At 46.5% G+C, this 19,600-nt stretch overlaps 1 protein-coding gene across 1 annotated transcript in view; it reads left to right on the top strand.

The window, feature by feature from the left end:
• Nucleotides 1-658: 658 nt before the first annotated feature.
• Osbpl11 (oxysterol binding protein-like 11) overlaps nucleotides 659-19,600 on the top strand; it is an 83,129-nt gene continuing 64,187 nt past the window's right edge. Inside the window, exon 1 of the mRNA XM_006248451.5 lies at nucleotides 659-909. The gene's annotated coding sequence lies outside the window, so the exon portion shown is untranslated. The remainder of the gene's footprint in view (nucleotides 910-19,600) is intronic.

The raw sequence follows: 19,600 nt of genomic DNA, 5'->3' as shown, positions 1-19,600 counted from the left end.
AATACCTGTGCTCCAGAGGGGAATGCTGAGGTGAACAGAGCAATCTGTTACTAACCACGTGAATTCTAGTGGCAAACACAATGAGCAACTATGGCCTGAAGTGGAAACTTCTGGTTTCCTTGGGAAGTCAGTTATGTCAAATGATGGTTTGCTGGGGCACACAGGTGAGAGGATGTTCTTGCTAAAGCAGACACGGGAAGGAATGTTTTGCTGAAGCAGACACAGGTGAAAGGACGTTTCGCTAAAGCAAGCAGGTGAAAGGACGCTAAAAGGATGTTAAAAAGGAATACAAATATGACCCCGCAGACGGTGGACGACGCTGGATGGAGAGTGGGCTACCTGGCTATTCCTCGCTGCTCGCTGTCTGTCATGACTTCATAGGAAACGTCTAGCGGTGTTCTGGCAGCTACTTGCTGCTTCTGCAGACTCGGGCTGATTAGCAGAGTGAAATGGAAGTTTCTGGATATGTCAGCATCCAGACGGTAGCTCCTCACGTGGAGACTCACATGGTGTTTTGCTGAGGCAAGACCTGTGGGAGGACACTTGATGTTTGGAGAGAGTAAAAATAGGGCTCGAGGGACAGTGGTGGGGGTGGGGAGGGGCGGGGCTTACAGAGCTAGCTTTGCAGCACTTTTTGTTGGTCTCTGTCTTTGCTGATCTTCGCTTGGTCGAGAGAGGCACAGACGAGAACTTCTGGTGTCCCTGATGGTCCCTGTCGCTTCTGCTGACTCATGCCGATTCAGCTGAGGCCTGGCTGTTTCTGCTGGCTTGTGCCACCCCTGCAATGAGTGTTTGCTATTCTGACACTACTGGACTGCGGGGTATCCTGCCGGTGTGGTGTTTACGAGCGGATGGAGCTGCTGAAGTGAACTGCTGATCTCCTGACAGTGCAGATTGGATTCTAAACAGGTCCATTCCCCCCCTTATTCTAACAACCTTTCTTTTTCACTACCTCTTGTGGGTGGTGGGCTAGAAGGGAGGCTAAAACCTTTCAGAACCCTTATAAAAAGTAAGTTTTGAAAAAAGAAGAACCCTACGATGGCTTGCACCTCAAAGTAGCAGTCTGGCACAGAGTGGGAGAGGAGTGTAAGGGCCTGCGGGAAGGTACTAAAGCGGTGGTCACTTCCCTGGAGGCAGAGAGGGAGATGGCTGTCCAAGACTGATTTTAAAGGCAAGGACCATAAGCAGAGAGCAGCACAAGTCCAAGGCCCGTCTATGTGAAGACCACAAAGGCCCAGAGGAGAACCACAAAGTGTGAGTGTGGGGGAGCAGAACTGCGGACCAGAGCAAGGACAAACTGTGAAGGGCTGTCCCTCCATGGGAGCTTGGGGTGTGAGAGAGAACCTTACCTGCCAGCATTTAAGTGTTGTCATTATAATTAAATATTTGGAGGGTGCTGACTGGCAGCAAGGTGGCCAATGTAAACATTTCTACTGCTAGGCCTGACAACCTGAGTCCAACCTCCTGAACTCACTCCCCAAAACTGTCCTCTGATCTCCACACGCACACCAGACCACGTATAGCAATCCTCCTGTCTCAACCTCCCAGGCTGAGAGGTGTGTGTCACACCAGGTTTAGGAAAATAGATGTCAATTCACCTGACACCTCTGTACTTTGGCTTAGATCACAGACAAGTGACTGTAAAACCCACCCTCTTATGTTGGTCATTTGATCACCTGGTACAGGGTTGAGGTGTTTCTCACATCTCCGATTAGGCTGGAGGTATTGGGCAGCACACACCGAAGTGATTCAGGTCAGCCAGCAACTGTTAAAGGACGGGGAAAGTAAAAATAGGACCTCAGCCAACTTGCTAAATGGCAACCATTTGGAGAGCGGTGATCTGGTAAGAATGGTGACACCTCATGTGTCAGCTGATCCCACCCATGCAAACCCAGAAGGTTCTGTCCTAGTTTAAAAACTTGCCCATCTCTTGCCTGAACACTGATGAGAGTCGTTAGGTGAAGTGAAGGCAAGAGAAACATTGGTCAGAGAACATACGATAGTAAGAATCCAAAGTACAACAGACCGGGGCCATGAAAAAGTTTTCCAAGGTAAAGGTTAGTGGGGAAAACGGGGCCACCTGCAGGCCGACCTCTGCAGCACACCCACAACGGATTAAAGACGTGCTTAGCATTGGAACACAGAGAGATGGACTGTGATGGTTATAAACTGTGTTTACAAGTGCTTGACGTTGACAGTCAGGGAGGTTCATGGGCTGATGTATTTCACACTCTGTCCACATCTGTCAGTCTGTTTCCTGTTCAAGACACATAAGACAGCAAATATAAAAGTGTGTACAGTGAGGGGACTTGAAGTCACAGGTTTGGTTTTCCTGATTATTTTTAAAGATTTATTTATTTATTCTATATAAGTACCCTGCAGCTGTCTTCAGACACACCAGAAGAGGGCACCAGATCTCATTACAGATGGTTGTGAGCCACCATGTGGTTGCTGGGAGTTGAACTCAGGACCTCTGGAAGGACCTCTGGAAGCTCTTAACCACTGAGCCACCTCTCCAGCCCTTTCCTGATGTTTTTGAAACAAAACAATGCTTGCTTGAAGCCACGTTGTAAAGGGAATAGTTTCCTGGATGTGGTGACACACGCCTGTAGTCTGGGCACCTGGGAGGAAGAAAGATCAAGGAAGTCAAGGGTGACCTCTGCTACTCAGTAGTTTCGAGCTAAGGCTACACGAGATCTTGGGTCAACAAGAATGTATCCCACCCCCAAATATAAAGAGAGAGGGGTTGAGGGAAGTGAAGACTTTGGGGTCCTGAATTTCTTGGAACGGCTTGCTAAGGATTGAGCTCAGGGCCTTGTGTCTGCTAGACACATGCTGGACCACTGAGTCACAACTCCAACCCTAAAATTGAGGATGCTCAGTACCTTGGAATTGGGACCCAAAGGGAACCCTTTCTTAAGTTGCTTTGTTGGTATTTTGTCACAACACCAAGGCAGGCAGGTAATTAGTACAAAGAGCGTCCTTCAAAGAAACCAACCCCCTACCATCTTTGACTCGAGCTGATGGAAACACAGCAACCGGTTGCTATGGAAACCACCCAGTCTCTCTAGTGCCTTGTTATAATAAGGATGGCAAATTTTATGCTACATTTTCACTGTCCTTTGGCCGCACATACGCATGGTAAAATAGCAATGAAAAGGTTGTATTTATAAAACCCTTTTCCAGGATGAGGGGCGTGGCTGAGGGTCGAGTGCTTGCCAAGAATGCTTGCCTAACACTTAAAAGATTTAAAAAGAAAAAGTTCTTGAAATTCCCAAATAAAAAGACGCCACTAAGATATGTGCTGATATTTTGTTAAAAAACTAAAATATGGTATCTTCTCCCTAACTGCAGGTTGATGATAGGAACTGAGTGTAATAAAGCGTAGATGATGTTTCATGCCTGCAACACCAGTGCTTGGGAGGTAGAGGCAGGGGAATGAGAAGTTGAAAGTCGTCCTCCACCGCATGAGGTCAGGGCTATCCTGGGCTACTTGAGATAAGGTCTAAATGGATAGAGGAACGGCTCTGACTGGACTTAGTGAACAATCAAAAAGGACATGAATTTAGAAGGGGTTGGGGATTTAGCTCAGTGGTAGAGCTCTTGCCTAGCAAACACAAGGCCCTGGATTCGGTCCTCAGCTCCGGAAAAAAGAAAAAGAAAAAAAGGAAGAACATATTGGGGAAGAAATGGGGAGAGCTAGAAGTGGGACTAGAGGGTGGAGAGAACCATATTCCGTTGTACAGATGCTTGGGATTTTCAAAATTAAAATCTGACATAGTTGCACATATCGCACACCTGCTACCCCAGCTTTTTGGCAGGCTGAGGGAGGATTGTATTGTTGCTGTAAAACTATAAAAAAGAAATGCTGTCTTTTACCCCGCACTAGATCCGTACCGTGGTGCCCCAAGGTATCTGGTAGATGTCTTCATCTCAGTCAGCGAAGAATCTCACCTGCTCTGCTCCATTCCACATCACACTGCCGATGGCTTCTCTCTGAGCCTGGCAACAATCTTTCCACCCATCTAGTTCCCAAGGCAGGTTGCCACCATGCCAGATATACACATGTCCCCAGTCACCACACTTTTTTTTTTATTAACTTGAGTATTTCTTATTTACATTTCGAGTGTTATTCCCTTTCCCGGTTTCTGGGCAAACATCCCCCTAACCCCTCCCCCTCCCCTTCTTTATGGGTGTTCCCCTCCCCATTCCCCCCCATTGCCGCCCTCCCCCCAACAATCTAGTTCACTGGGGGTTCAGTCTTAGCAGGACCCAGGGCGTCCCCTTACACTGGTGATCTTACTAGGATATTCAATGCTACCTATGAGGTCAGAGTCCAGGGTCAGTCCATGTATAGTCTTTGGGTAGTGGCTTAGTCCCTGGAAGCTCTGGTTGCTTGGCATTGTTGTACATATGGGGTCTCGAGCCCCTTCAAGCTCTTCCAGTTCTTTCTCTGATTCCTTCAACGGGGGTCCCGTTCTCAGTTCAGTGGTTTGCTGCTGGCATTCGCCTCTGTATTTGCTGTATTCTGGCTGTGTCTCTCAGGAGCGATCTACATCCGGCTCCTGTCAGCCTGCACTTCTTTGCTTCATCCATCTTGTCTAATTGGATGGCTGTATATGTATGGGCCACATGTGGGGCAGGCTCTGAATGGGTGTTCCTTCTGCCTCTGTTTTAATCTTTGCCTCTCTATTCCCTGCCAAGGGTATTCTTGTTCCCCTTTTAAAGAAGGAGTGAGTGAGGGGTTGGGGATTTAGCTCAGTGGTAGAGCGCTTGCCTAGCGAGCGCAAGGCCCTGGGTTCGGTCCCCAGCTCCGGAAAAAAAAGAAAAAAAGAAAAAAAAAAGGAGTGAAGCATTCACATTTTGATCATCCGTCTTGAGTTTCATTTGTTCTAGGCATCTAGGGTAATTCAAGCATTTGGGCTAATAGCCACTTATCAATGAGTGCATACCATGAGTGTTTTTCTGTGATTGGGTTACCTCACTCAGGATGATATTTTCCAGTTCCAACCATTTGCCTATGAATTTCATAAAGTCATTGTTTTTGGTCACCACACTCTTAAATTCAGTTAAATCAGTTAAGAGTGGAATCTTAGCTTCCACCTCCATGTTCTCTCTGCTGCTTCCTCTCACCCTTCTTACCCCTCGCTCCAGCCTCCTCCTCTCTCTAAAACTTTTCTCCCGCCCATCTTTCCTTCTCGTCCAATGACAGGCTTTGTTCTATCTTGTACCTGCCTTTCCCTGCGTGATGACATCATCCTACATTGTATAATATAGTAATAATATAGTAATACCACGGGGGCAGGGGGTCATATTTAGGATCAGAAAGAAGTCCAGTCTAGTGTACATGAGACCCTGTCACAAAAAAATGAAAACACCAAACCAAATAAAAAACACCCCACCCCCTTCCATCTCAAAAACAAAGCAAATGGATTTGTGATTAGTGATTCTGTACGAGTACCATGGGATCTTGTCGCCAACATGCTTGGTTTGGGCTCCCACAATATTTGGTTTAGAAAGAAGGATAACAATGAAGAACACTGAACAGCATAGGGCTTTCTGGCTAAGCCCTAGTTCACACCCTCCAAATGCGTGAGCCTGGACTATGCTAGAACTTTCCTGGCATCACGTGCAGGAGGCTGGGTGCTCTTCTCTTCCCATGAGGCATTGCTTCCCTTATCTACCAGTCCATCATGCCTTCGGTACCCCTTTACCTGACCCCATTCAGCAATTGTGTCGGTGATTCTTATCAACTAAAAAGGCCACAAATATTACTTCAGCAGGTCATGAGGGACGGCTCACTAGGTGAGGCTAAAATTTCTTTTGTGCTTTATTTTGCTGGAAAAACTGACTCCACTTTTTTTCCTCTGACATAAAGGCTAGGGACCTGGGGTGTGATAAGGATGAGAAAGGTTGCCAGCGGGTGGTGGGCTCAACCTGGGAAAGACTGGAGACTGGAAATCAGAGGGCTAGCTGAATTTGTCCTCGGGCAACCAATCTGCTCTAGCTATTAGCTGCCTGGCATGCAGACAGAGAACTGCATTTGCTTGGATTGCCAAAGCCAGCAGGGACAGAGTTTGAAGTCCCCCAGGGTCAGAAGCAAATTCAATCAGATACCATGCAGGACCAAGGGCACAGGCTCTGTTCTCTGAGACGGGCTGACTTCCTGGGCTGTGGTCTCCATGAGGTACCTACCTCTGGTATCTTCCGGGAATATATGAAGACATGACACGATGGCGATTTAAAGTCTAAAACCTAGGGCCGGAGGGGTGGCTCAATGGTTAGAGCATTTGCTGTTGTCACAGCCCCCAGACCTTAGCACAACTGCTGTCACATTAGAGGCTCCATTCTGACCTTGAAACCCAGGGTGTAGGCCCAACACCTGCCTAAGTGGGAACGGAGACCCAGTCCTTTAAAGACGTAGTCCACAGTTCCAGGAAAGTCCTTAAATGTCTCCTGTAGTTCTGCTTCTGGCTAACTGATGTGGTCTTGGGCATAAAAAGCAAAAGGCTGTAAGATTCGGGGCTGCATGATTTGAGCAGGTCCCCCGTGCAGCCAGCCACCAGCCCTCCGTAAGAGAGTCTGTGTGGTGGTCTCTGGTGGGCTTACCTTGAAACACTGTTTTTGAGGACTGCCTGGGTTCAATTCCCAACATCTGCATGGTAGTTCACAACCATCCCAGGTCTAGGGGATCTAATGCCTTCTTTTGGCCTTCATGGGCACCAGGTCTGCCTGTGGTACATTATCAATACATGCAAGGAAAACACTGCCTTAGTCAGGGTTTACCGCTGTGAGCAGACGCCATGACCAAGGCAACTCTTATAAGGACAACATTTAACTGGGGCTGGCTTGCAGGTTCAGAGGTTCAGTCCATTATCATCAAGGCAGGAACATGGCAGCATCCAGGCAGGCATGGTGCAGGAGGAGCTGAGAGTTCTACATCTTCATCTGAAGGCTGCTAGCAGAACACTGACTTCCAGGCAGCTAGGATGAGGGTCTTAAAGCCCACACACACAGTGACACACCTACTCCAACAGTGCCACACCTCCAAACAGTGACACTTCCTGGGCCAAGCATAGACAAACCATCACCCAGTTATACACATACATTTTTTAAAAAATTATTTTCAGAATTTAAAAAACAAATCTAAAACATCAGGAGTGGCCTGGAAGAGCTGGAGTGGGTAGGTGCTGAATTTTAGCTAAAGTTTGTAAGGTGAACCTAACTGCTATATTAAAGCTATCTCAAAGGAAGGGAGGGAGGAAGGAAGGGAGGGAGGGCAACGAGGGAGGGAGGAAGGGAGGGAGGAAAAAAGGAAGGGAGGAAGGAAGGAAGGAAGGATTCTTCATTCCACTCTATGCCATTCCATTGTATCCAACAAGCTTTTACTCTGCTGAAGACTAATTACCCAGTTCTACTTCAGAGTCTGTAGCAATGTTAAGGGAAGAAGAAAGAGAGAACCCACCCACTTCTTTCTAACCACATGGAGCCTGGGAATTTGGAATAGCAAAGATAAGATCACCACTCAACTCTCTTACTGCAGTCTCAGGAAGATTTTCTTGCCGGAAGCATGTCTGTGTATCCTATGGCTTTCAGGACCAGACATGGAATCCAGCTTCATGAAAAGAAAATTAAAGTCAAGAACCAAAATCAAAATAAAGGCATATATGTGTAGGGTTGTGGGTCCCACGTCTGCTCTACCACAGGAGAAGGCAGGACAAGAGAGTTGACTGGGCTTACCCCACACTGTCGAGGGGCGGGTGTCAGGCCATAGGAAAGTCCCTGGACACCTCTCCAGGGGTAGGAAAGCACAGTGGGAGGTGTGGGACAGCTAGAGCTGGCTCAGGGTCCACCAGCTTACAAGGAGGCTGGGGCCATCTGATTCTCAGGCTCTTGGACATCCAGGTACCACAGGATGCCACAGAAGAGCTGAGAATGGAGTAGGGGGCCCACAGGCTGGATCTAGCCCAGGGCCAAGGGGGAGAAGCAGGGAAGAGGGGAACTCCAGCTGGTCCTGTGAGGAGAGTTCCTTGCCTTGATGGCTGTACGCTTGGGCTTGATGGTTGTCATGGCTGGGAGCACAGAGAGGCCTTCTACGGGAGATTAGATGGTGGCTCTGTAGGCAAAGCCCTTCTCAGTGGCTTTCCCATGGTGGATCCTGATAAAAAAAGACAGTCCATGGTTTTAAGGTATTTATTGTCCTGTCAAAAAGTGGATGTGTAAAACCATACTCCACTTCTTAGGGTGGACCTGGGATTAAATACTGTTTGCAGGGTAGAGTGTCTGGGAAGGAAGGCTTATTGGCTGAGCCAATAAGCTCTGGGTCTTTAGGTACCTCATTATAATGGAGATCTGTCTTGAGCCTACATGACCTGTGGTCATGTCCTCTACCTGTGGAGGGGCTTGGGGCGTTGCCCTTACAAATTTATTGAGGTGGGGTGGGTGGGCTGTGGCTAGTGACAGGGGCTTGGTTCCTCAGGAACAGGCAAAGCTCCTACCGTCCCTTCAGGGCTTTTAGTCTTAACTCACCTGGGACCACGCTACCTTTCATGGTCCCACATATATGGGCCAGGAAGAATCTAGCTCTGCTAACATTTTTCTTTTTAAAAATCATTTTATTTGATTTTTAATGGTGGGATTGTGTCTATGTCAGTAAGTGCTAGTACCTGCAGAGGCCAGAAGAGGGCAGTGAATCCCCTGGAGTTGGAGTGATGAGCGCTTAGGAGCCACCTGAGGTGGGTGCCGGGAATCAAGCCTGGATCCTCTGCAAGAGCAGTACATGCTCTTAACCGCCGGGCCGTCTTTCCATCCGCCAAGTGTTTTTCTACATTAAGTGACTCAAATCCCATCCTGTAACTCATTCTTTTGCTTCGAATGATTAAAAGTCACCATTTGCATTTAGGAGAAGGTTTGGTTTTTTTTGACCTGGCATGCCTGTTTAAAAAAAAAAAAAAAAAACCGGGGGTTGGGGATTTAGCTCAGTGGTAGAACACTTGCCTAGGAAGCACAAGGCCCTGGGTTTGGTCCCCAGCTCCGGAAAAAAAAAAAAAAAAAACCACCACCGCCAAAACACCATTTATTTTAAATTTACAATTTAAAGTTGCATTTCCACTTAGGAAGATTTATTTATTTATTTATTTGGTTCTTTTTGGAAGATTTATTAAATAAAATACTAATGCACTGATTTTTAAATTGTATTTATTATTTTTTAGATTTTTTTTCTTTTTTTTCGGAGCTGGGGACGGAACCCAGGACCTTGCGCTTCCTAGGTAAGCGCTCTACCACTGAGCTAAATCCCCAGCCCCTATTTTTTAGATTTCTGATTAAGCTAAAAGTATGTTTAAGAAGAAACAACAGTGGGCTGGAGAGATGGCTCAGTGGTTAAGAGCACCCGACTGCTCTTCCAGAGGTCATGAGTTCAATTCCCAGCAACCACATGGTGGCTCACAACCATCTGTAAAGAGATCTGATGCCCTCTTCTGGTGTATCTGAAGACAGCTACAGTGTACTTATATATAATAAATAAATAAATCTTAAAAAAAAAAAAAAAAAAAAAGAAGAAGAAGAAGAAACAACAGTAAAGGTATAAGTCTCCTGAAACTGTATCTCTGGGGCTGGGACAGCTCAGTCGAGCTGAAGGACTTGAGTTTAGACAGACTCCTAGAATCCATTTAAAGCCTGGGCATGGCAGCTCACATTTGTAATCATGCCCTGGGAAGGCAGAGACAGGACGGTTCCCAGAGCTTACTGCCAGCCATTCTAGCCAGCTCAGTGAGCAAGGCAGTTCTGGGAAATAAAGTGGGGAGCAACTGAGGAAGACACAGACCTGGCATGCCCTGTCTCTAGACCTGTCTCTCTCACACTTTCCTTTGTTTACTTCTTGCTGTGTTATGGATTAAACTTGGGCCGTATGCATGCTAGTGGGTGTTATATCATAGAATCATATCTGTAGCTCTCTCATTAGATTTTTTTTTTAATTTAACGCCTGGCTTCCCTATTCTGTCCCTCAAATCAGAAGGCAGGGACAATGTCTAGCTTATGACTACATCCTTTGGACATAGCAAATTGTTTGCCATTTAATCCGTAAACATCCATTCATGGGGCCGGAGAGAAGGCTCAGCAATTAAGAGCACCTGTTGCTCTTGCACAGGACCTGGGTTCAATTCCCAGCACCCACATGGTGGCTCCCAATCACCCATCACTCCAGGTTCAAGGGATCCAACGACCCCTTCTGGCCTCTGGTGGCACTAGCCACATACGTGGTGCAAATACATATATATAAACAAGTAAAATACCCATATGTCTAAAAATAAATACGTTTTTTAATTTTATTTAAACATTTGGTTGATGACTGAAGCATGTTTTCTTTCTTCTTCTTTTTTTTTAAAGATTTATTCATTTATTATATATAAGTACACTGTAGCTATCTTCAGATACACCAGAAGAGGGCATCGGATCTCTTTACAGATGGTTGTGAGCCACCATGTGGTTGCTGGGAATTGAACCCAGGACTTCTGGAAGAGCAGTCAGGGCTCTTAACCACTGAGCCATCTCTCCAGCCTCCATAAGTTTTCAGAGAACAAGAAATAGCTTTTATGATTTTGACAATCTGAGCCCATATTTCCTCTTTTTAGTTCAGAAGATCCTCCAAAATCCTATAATACCTGTAAGAAGTGGAGAAATGGTACCTAGCCTCCCCTAGAAGAGAAAACTCACCCCTCTCCCTCTCTCTCTCTCTCTCTCTCTCTCTCTCTCTCTCTCTCTCTCTCTCTCTCTGTGGGCTTCATGTAGGTAACCTCTGGATAATCTGGTATAATTTTATTCCCATTTTACTGGGTAATCTTATCTCTTTCTTACTATGTATGTCACCAAGTCTGTCATATTTTACAATTTTCTTGTCATAGAAAGTTGCCTCTGGCATCATTAATCATTTGATATCCTCCCTGTGGATCCTGATCTGACAAACTTAGCTATTTTCTGGCTTCCCTCTGGATGAAAAGTAGACTGCTTTTCTATGAAAATTTCTCTCTCTCTCTCTCTCTCTCTCTCTCTCTCCCTCTCTCTCTCTCTCATTCTCTATCTCCCTTTCTCCACTCCTCCCTCCCTCCCCTTCCCTCTCTCTCTCCCTCTACCCCCTCTCACAGAGTCCCATGTAACCCTGACTGGCTTTGAGCTTGCTGTATAGCCAAGGCTTGCCTCTACCGGTCAAGTGCTGGGGTTAAAGGCTTGCACCCCCATGCTCATCTTCCTCTCGTCTCCTTGTACCTTAGTTACTTTTATAAGTTCCCTTGGCCATGATGTCTTATCATAGCAATAGAAAAAAAAAGTATTTAATTGGGGCTTACAGTTTCAGATGGTTAGAGTCCATGATGGCAAAAGCAAGGGCCTGGTATAGAGAAGAGCTGAGAGCTCACTTCTCGATCCACAAACCTCAGAGCCCACACCCAATGACACGCCTCCTTCAACAAGGTCACACCCTTGCCTTTAATTTTTTTTTTATTTTTATTTTTTTATTTTTATGTGGGCACACTTTCGCTCTCTTCAGACACACCAGAAGAGGGCACCAGATCCCATTGAAGATGGTTGTGAGCCACCATGTGGTTGCTGGGAATTGAACTCAGGACCTCTGGAAGAGCAGCCAGTGCTCTTAACCTCTGAGCCATCTCTCCAGCCCAAGGTCACACCCTTGAATCCTTCCCAAATAGTTCCATCAACAGGGGGACCAAACGTTCAAATATATGAACCTAGGGAGTCATTCTTACTCAAACCAGCACAGCCATTCTGGTATTGAGAAAACTATGGTCGTGGAGGGCTATGGCTGATGTGATGGGGAGTCCATAGCTTGATCCTCTGGCCCTGAGTGAATGTATCATAAATACCACCACACAATTGGTGTCTGGGACAAAGCAGCCTCCCCCATGAGCCATGCCAGAGAATAACATTCAGTTGAGAGACAATGACCTTCAGAGTTCTGACCTGCTGTGGGAAGACACCAGGCCACAGCTCTTACAGAGGTCCGCTGTGTCAGCCTACATGTAGGGGTTCACATGGCACATGTGCTCACAGCCTGGGCAGGGGCGGGAAGGGAGAGGCTGTTCCATGGAAGGTTAACTCCTGATCTGCCTTATCAAAGTGTTTGTTTTGATGCAAGGTCTCACTTTGTAACTCAGGCTGGCCTCAAACTAAGGTGTGTTGGGATCACAGGCTTTAGACACCCATAGCCGGCGTACTGGCTGCTTTTGTGTGCCAATTTGACACAGAGAGGAATAAGCCTCAGTTAAGAAAATGCCTCTGTGGGGTTGGGGATTTAGCTCAGTGGTAGAGTGCTTGCCTAGCAAGCGCAAGGCCCTGGGTTCGGTCCCCAGCTCCGGAAAAAAAAAAAAAAAAGAAAGAAAATGCCTCTGTGAGATCCAGCTGTAGGGCATTTTCTTAACTACTGATGATGTAGGGGGAGGGCCCAGCCCACCGTCGGTGGGGCCATCTCTGAGCTGGTGATTCTGGGTTCCATGAGGAAGCAAGATGAGCAGGCCACGGGAGCAATAGAGTGAGCAGTTCTCCTCCATGGCCTCTGCATGCGCTCCTGCCTGTGCGATCCAGCCCTGCTTGAGTTCCTGTCTTGACTTCCGCCAATGATCTGGAAATGTAAGTTAATAATACCTTTCCTCTCCAACTTGCTTCTTGGTTATGGTGTTTTGTCACAGCAATAAAACACTGACTAAGACCCCTGGCCTCCAAGGACTTTGTAGGCTCAGTTTTCTTTTTTTCTTTTTTAAAGATTTATTTATTATATATAAGTACACCGTAGCTGTCTTCAGACACACCAGAAGAGGGCATCAGACCCCATTACAGATGGTTGTGAGCCACTATGTGGATGCTGGGAATTGAACTCAGGACCTCTGGAAGAACAGTCAGTGCTCTTAACCACTGAGCCATCTCTCCAGTCCGTAGGCTCATTTTTCTATCTCTCTTGTGAAGTCTTGCCTATTCTCTAAGCATTAAACAATAATGAAACCACTTTCGCTTTGATTTTTATTAAAAATCTTTTAATATTTTAAAAAATATTTAATGCTTATTAAACGTTTATTGAATTATTTTAAATAAAAACGTGCTTATAAAATCTTTAATAAAATGATTATTCGAATATTTTAGTAAAATATTTTTAAAAAATAAACTGTTTCAAATACATCTAATCACTGCAAGAACGTTTTAAAATCAGCTGCCACCTCTTATCCTGCAGAGAACAAATAAAAGACCTGCCCTATTTTCTTTCTGTGAGCCTATGAGCTCTCCTTACGAGGGATCTGGGCACACATCTTCCTAAATAAACCAGCACTCTCCAACCATCTGACTCACTTCATGGAAACAATAACTTCGAATGCTGTCTTGGAGGTTGATCCACAAGTGTGCCCAGAATTCCACCCCACCCCTCACCCTCGCCCTGACTTCACACTAATGAGCAGCAGCTGCTTTTCCTGTCTCTGCTTTCCCAAGGTAACCCCTGGCATTTGACACTTACCCACAGAAAAGTCATGTGACTTCAGGCTCAGTCATTTGTGTGGGCTTCTGCGAGCAAATACTACCTGTATCACTAGCCAAAAGAGTCTAAAAATAGACCGGGGACCCGGTAGAGCTTTGTTGCCCTTTTTTACTCCAGCTTTGGAAAACTAGTGTTGCTGACTACTGGGTGTGCAGGGCGGTATTTTTAGTTTGACCGGCATCCAGCAGGGGCAGAGATACAGTCCCTGCAAGAGAACATCTCATTTCCCCCAAATGGGAGCACAGCAGCAGTTCCTTTTCAAGCTCCCGCCTTCCTTTCCCCTCCTAAACACAAGTACCCAGCCGCCTCTGTTTCTTTAACTCGGGGACTGCGAGCTTTGAGCTCGGCAGAGGTTCTTACCGGGCTAGGCTGTTCTCTTGGAGCCCAACAGGGGAATCACCCCTCCCGGGGTGGAGAATTGCTAAGGAGTTTCTGCCTACACGGACAGGGAGTGGTAGAAGGTGGGTTCCGGATGAATTGCAGTTCTTTTACTAAGATAGTACATCGTTGTGAATGTGAACACGTGAATGCGATGTTCCCTCCCTTGCTCCTTTCTCAGATTACTGCTCCCCACTCCCACAACCCAGCCTCGATACCGCCTTCGGTTTATGAGATCCTTATTGCTTCCCAAACCCTCTGAGCCTGCCTTTCTTTTTTTTTTTTTTTTTATTAACTTGAGTATTTCTTATATACATTTCGAGTGTTATTCCCTTTCCCGGTTTCCGGGCAAACATCCCCCTCCCCCCATGAGCCTGCCTTTCAGCCACAGTTTCTCTGTAGCCTTTCATGTTCACCCCAGATTTCATGCTATCACAGTTTAAAGCTCACAGAGAAAGCAGGTGTTCTTGTGCTTCCAGGAAACAAGCCACCCTTCCATCCCTGCATCTCAGCTGGAAGAAAGGTAGAAGAAGCATTTAAGAAGGATTTTATTTTATTTTATTTTTTGGTTCTTTTTTTCGGAGCTGGGGACCGAACCCAGGGCCTTGCGCTTCCTAGGCAAGCGCTCTACCACTGAGCTAAATCCCCAACCCCAAGGATTTTATTTTTAGGTATGTGTGTCTATGGTGGTCAGATTTGTGTGTGTGTGTGTGTGTGTGTGTGTGTGTGTGAGAACTTGGCACAAGCTAGAATCACATAGGAAGAGGGCACCTCAAATGAGTAAATGCTTCTATCAGTGTGGCCTGTAGGCAAGACTGTGAAGGCATTTTAATTATGATTCATGTAGGGAAGCCCACTGTGGGTGGTGTCATCCCTAGGCAGCTGGTCCTGGGGTGTATTAGCAAGCCATGAGGAGCCAGCCAGTAAGAAAGGTCCCTCCAGGGCCTCTGCTTCAGTGTCTGCTTCTAGGTTCCTGACTATTTCATAGCCTGTCTCCCCTCAGTGATGGAGGATGTGTAACTGAGATAACCCTTTCCTCCCCAAGCTGCTTTTGTTCACGGTTCATAGCATAGGAAGTAAACTAACATACTGTCCGTCTGTGTAAATGTGTGGCAGGGTACCCTGAGAGACCAGATATGGGTGTTGGTCCCCCTAAAGCTGGAGTCTCAGGCAATTTTGAGCATCTGATCTTGTGGGCGGGGAAAGGAATTGCTCAGCAACTCAGCAAAAGCATCAGGCGCTCTTACCCATGGAGTCACCTTCTTCCCTAAGTCCTGTACTAAGCACTTTGTACAAGTCTTCCTACGTTCTCAGATGAGGAAACCAAGGAACTTGCCAAAATAGTTTGCTCAAATCGCACACAGCAAGGGGCAGTGCCACGGTGTTTGCAGCCTGAGGCCTAAGTGCATAGTTTTATTTATTTATTTTTCCTTCTGGTGTTGGGATTGAATTCTAGGCTTCACATTGACTAGACAAGCACATGATACTAGATTGCCATAAAGAAAATAAAAATACTGGAGGTGTTGCTCAGTAGTACAGCACTTGACTTGAATGCACAGGTTCTGGTCCCAGTCTCCAGTCCCATAAGCTTACACATGCTATAAACATACACATACACACATGCGCACACACACAAGTATATACACACGCACAGGTGCACACACACAAGTGCATACACACAAGTGCACACATACACACCCGCAGGTGCACACACACATGCACACACACACAGTGCACACACATGGCGCATGCGCACACATGCATATGGACACACATACACACATGCACACACATTTGAAAACACACACACAGACATACACCACTGGAGAAACAAAACAAATCAAGGCAATAGATAGAAAAGAGTAAGAATGAGCACTTTAGGGCTGGAGAGATGGCTCAGCGGTTAAGAGCACTGTGCTTTTCCAGAGGTGCTGAGTTCAATTCCCAGCAACCACACGGTGGCTCACAACCATCTGTAATGGGATCAGACATGCATGCAGGCAGAACACTGTATATATAATAAATAAATCTAAAAAATATATCTTTAAAAAAAAGTACTTTTTGAAGAATGGCAAGGAAAGGGGCCAGAGAGGACCAGAAGCCACATGGCAGAAGAAGAAACTGATTCCTGCGAATTGTCCTTCTCTCTCTCTCTCTCTCTTTCTCTCTCTCTCTCTCTCTCTCTCTCTCTCTCACACTGAATGAATAAATATTTTATTATAATTATAATACTGAAGAGTGGCGGGGGAAGCCTGTGAGAAAAGATGGGTGACCTTGAAGCTGAGGTGACCATGTCCCTGCATGTTCACCAACCACACAGGCTGGGTTGCTATTAGGATTCTGCACCTACAGAGACATCCAGGCAGGTCTAGTTGTAAAGTCAGAACATGGCTAGAAAGCTACACTTCCTTTGAGGGACAAAACCTTCTTTAATAGGTTCAGTGTGTTGACAGAGCTGACCTGCAGAAATACAGGATGTGGCTGGAGGGTTCAGAGGACAGGAAGGGTTTTTCTCACAGCTCGGGAGGGTGCAAGTTCTAGGACGAAGGGACAGTGTGTGCTTGCTTTCTGGTGTGAGCTCTTTCGCTAGTGCTAGCGTACAGATAACTGTTTTCTCCCTCCTCTCCATGGGAGGAGGTCTTGCTCCTACACAGTAACGCCTATGACAAGGACAACTGTCTACACCCCCTGATTTAGCTGTAATCATCTTTCAAAGGTCCTGCCTCCAAATACCACCTCACAGAAGGGAGAGTTAGGGCTTCAACATTCTGTGGGGATGAAGACACAATTCAGTCCTTCACAGAGATGTTACTACTGGATAGATGAGGAAATACAGATACAAAGAAGTTTATTAGATTCCTTGCCCAAAGCCACATGAGCCAGCTCATGTCAGTTTCATCTCTTTGAGCCACTATGAAGCTTCTCCCAGAAAAGGAGACTCATATCTACTGGCCAGCGGAATTGCTATGGACTTACCCCAACCTCCCTGGATCAGGCATCCCTCTGAAGGTTTCAAATCATAGTTTCCCCTCTCTGTGGACACTGAGCGAAGGTCGGATTTAGACCCTAATATTCAACAACAAATAAGACAAATATCTAGCTGGGCCTGGTGGTTGGAGGCTTGTAATCCCAGCTATGGGGGGATGCCGAGGCCAGAAATCACAAGTTCAAGGTTAGCCTTGGCAACTTAAGACCCCCGTCGTAAAATAAAAAGAACAACAGGGGGTTGGGGATTTAACTCAGTGGTAGAGCCCTTGCCTAGGAAGCTCAAGTTCCTGGGTTCCTGGGTTCGGTCCTCAGCTCTGGAAAAAAAAAGAAAAGAAAAACAGGGCTGAGGAAATAGCTGGATTGTAAAGCACTTGCTTAGCATGTCTGAGGTCCTGGGTCCCATCCCTAGTATCACAGCAGAACAAATCCATGCCAACGGTTTCCCTGGTTCTGATTCTGTAAGGGTCTCATCATAACTTACCCTGGTGAGTTTCTTACACAAAACAATGTAGCGACCTTTGAATTGCCCTCTCCGAGCCTGTACCGGTTTTCTTAGTAACTGAACTCCATGGTGGGTTTGGCTACCTGGAGCCAGTCCCTGACTCTTGCCACAGTACAACCCATGTTATCCCTCAATCCTGGGTTGACATGTGCTTCATCACACCCGCTGTGACTCCACCATCATTTATGACCCACTTCTGTGTAATTGCCTGCTATTAATAACCAGTCTGCCTTTCTCATTCATTAAAACCAACTCTCTCTACACTTAGAGTTTACTTTTCTAACAACCAAGGTCTCATGTATCCCGGTCTAGCCTCAGACTCACTATGTGGCTAAGGATAACCGGTTCTCTTGTCTCCGCCTCCCAAGTTCTGGGTTTACAGGGGTTGCCACCATACCTGGCTTGTGTGGTGCTGAGGGTACAACCCAGGGCTTGTTAGGCAAGCGCCGACAGAACTCCATCACCAGAGTGAACAATTTAAACAGCAGACTTACTGAGCGTCCTTCATCTACTGTCAACTCATCCCTTTATTTTTATTTTTTATTTTTTTTCCTTTTCTTTTTTTCCTGCCACCCATAGAAAAGTCCGGAAACCTCCTTTGTTCTGGAGTTTGAAGGTTTCCCTTCAGGACCCCATGATGTGGGAGCTCTCTCCTCTCCTAACACAGCTCCTCCCCGGACCTCTGAAGGCTTTCTTTCCCCCTACAGGGTTCTACCATGAAGTCTGTGGCAAGATCATCTATCTCTCTCCACTACTGCTCGTCTCTTTTGGGCCCAGTCAAACCTTGTCCCAACTATTGAGGCTCACACTACTGAGGCACACACACACACCCTGGCTATGAGGCTGCCACTCACCTCTCTCCAGCTGTGGGGCTCTCACCTCTCTCCAGCTGTGGGGCTGTCTCTCCCTCAGAATGGTGATGTTGTGTTCCCTCCTCTCCCCAGCTTGCTTGCCCTTTCTCTTTGTTTCTAACAGCATTGAATGTACAGTAAGATCCAAATTTCCTGCCTTTCTCCACCCTCACTCCATACCACTTTCCATGTCCTGCTCTAGGCTTCCAGGTGCCCACTTCATGGAGTAAGTACAGATGTTCATCCTTTAACATCCTTGTCTTCTGTTGGTATTCTGTCTAAGCTCCACCCCCACAGCTACCTGGGAACAGCCAGGTGCTCCGCCCCACAGTTGCCTGGCAACAGCCAGCTGTGCCTGACACTATAAAAGGGGCTTCTTGCCCCAACTTCTCTCTCTTGCTCCCCTTCCCCCCCCCCCCCCCCCCCGCTTACTCTGTTCTTTGCTGTTCTTGCCCCCTTCCCCCCCCCCACCCCCACGTGCCCATGGCAGGCCTTTCTCTCCTCTCCTCTTCCTCTCATTAAACCTCTCCATGTGGAACCATGTTGTCTGGGTGTGTTCTGTCCGGGCACTGGCTGAGATTTAACATCTTCCATCATTTCAAATGTTATTTTGTGAGACATCCCTTTATAAATGTTTTCCTTCTTTAAGTCAGGTTCTCCATTGCATCTCACTGATTAGGTTTCCTCCCCAACCAAAGTCCTTTTATTTATTTTTATTTTTATTTGTGGCGGTTACTTCCATATCGTCCAGTGTGATGAACTTAGTAAAACACGCCTTTTAGACAAGAACCCCCACTACACCCAAGGCTGTACCTGATAACCAGAACCCAGTGACATCACTCACTCATGATAACCATCAGACCCAGGACTATGCAGGCAGAGAACTTCATGCAGTTGGTTCCCTTGACGCCATATAAGACCAAGAACAATGTTCTTTAGATTTATTTATTTATTTATTATATATAAGTACACTGTAGCTGTCTTCAGACACACCAGAAGAGGACATCAGATCCCATTACAGATGGTTGTGAGCCACCATGTGGTTGCTGGGATTTGAACTCAGGACCTCTAGAAGAGCAGTCAGTGCTCTTAGCCGCTGAGCCATCTCTCCAGCCCACAATGTTCTTTAATAGTAATCCAACTCTGCCTTCTGTAAAGAGGAGAGTCTTGAATAGAAGGCACTATTGGCTGATACATACCTATGCATTCCACATAGGCCATCATCCCTACGTTCTTTTTGGGTTACACCTTGAACAACTTAAATGGAAATAGGAGACTGCAATTCTGGGCAAATGGGACGGTTACACAGTAAAGTTATCCCCAGGGTTGTCATGGCTGTCCTGG

The sequence above is a fragment of the Rattus norvegicus genome, chromosome 11, assembly GCF_036323735.1.
Source record: "Rattus norvegicus strain BN/NHsdMcwi chromosome 11, GRCr8, whole genome shotgun sequence".
NCBI lineage: Eukaryota > Metazoa > Chordata > Mammalia > Rodentia > Muridae > Rattus > Rattus norvegicus.
The sequence above is the reverse complement of the archived record's forward strand: the minus strand, read 5'-3'. Positions and strand labels throughout refer to the sequence as shown.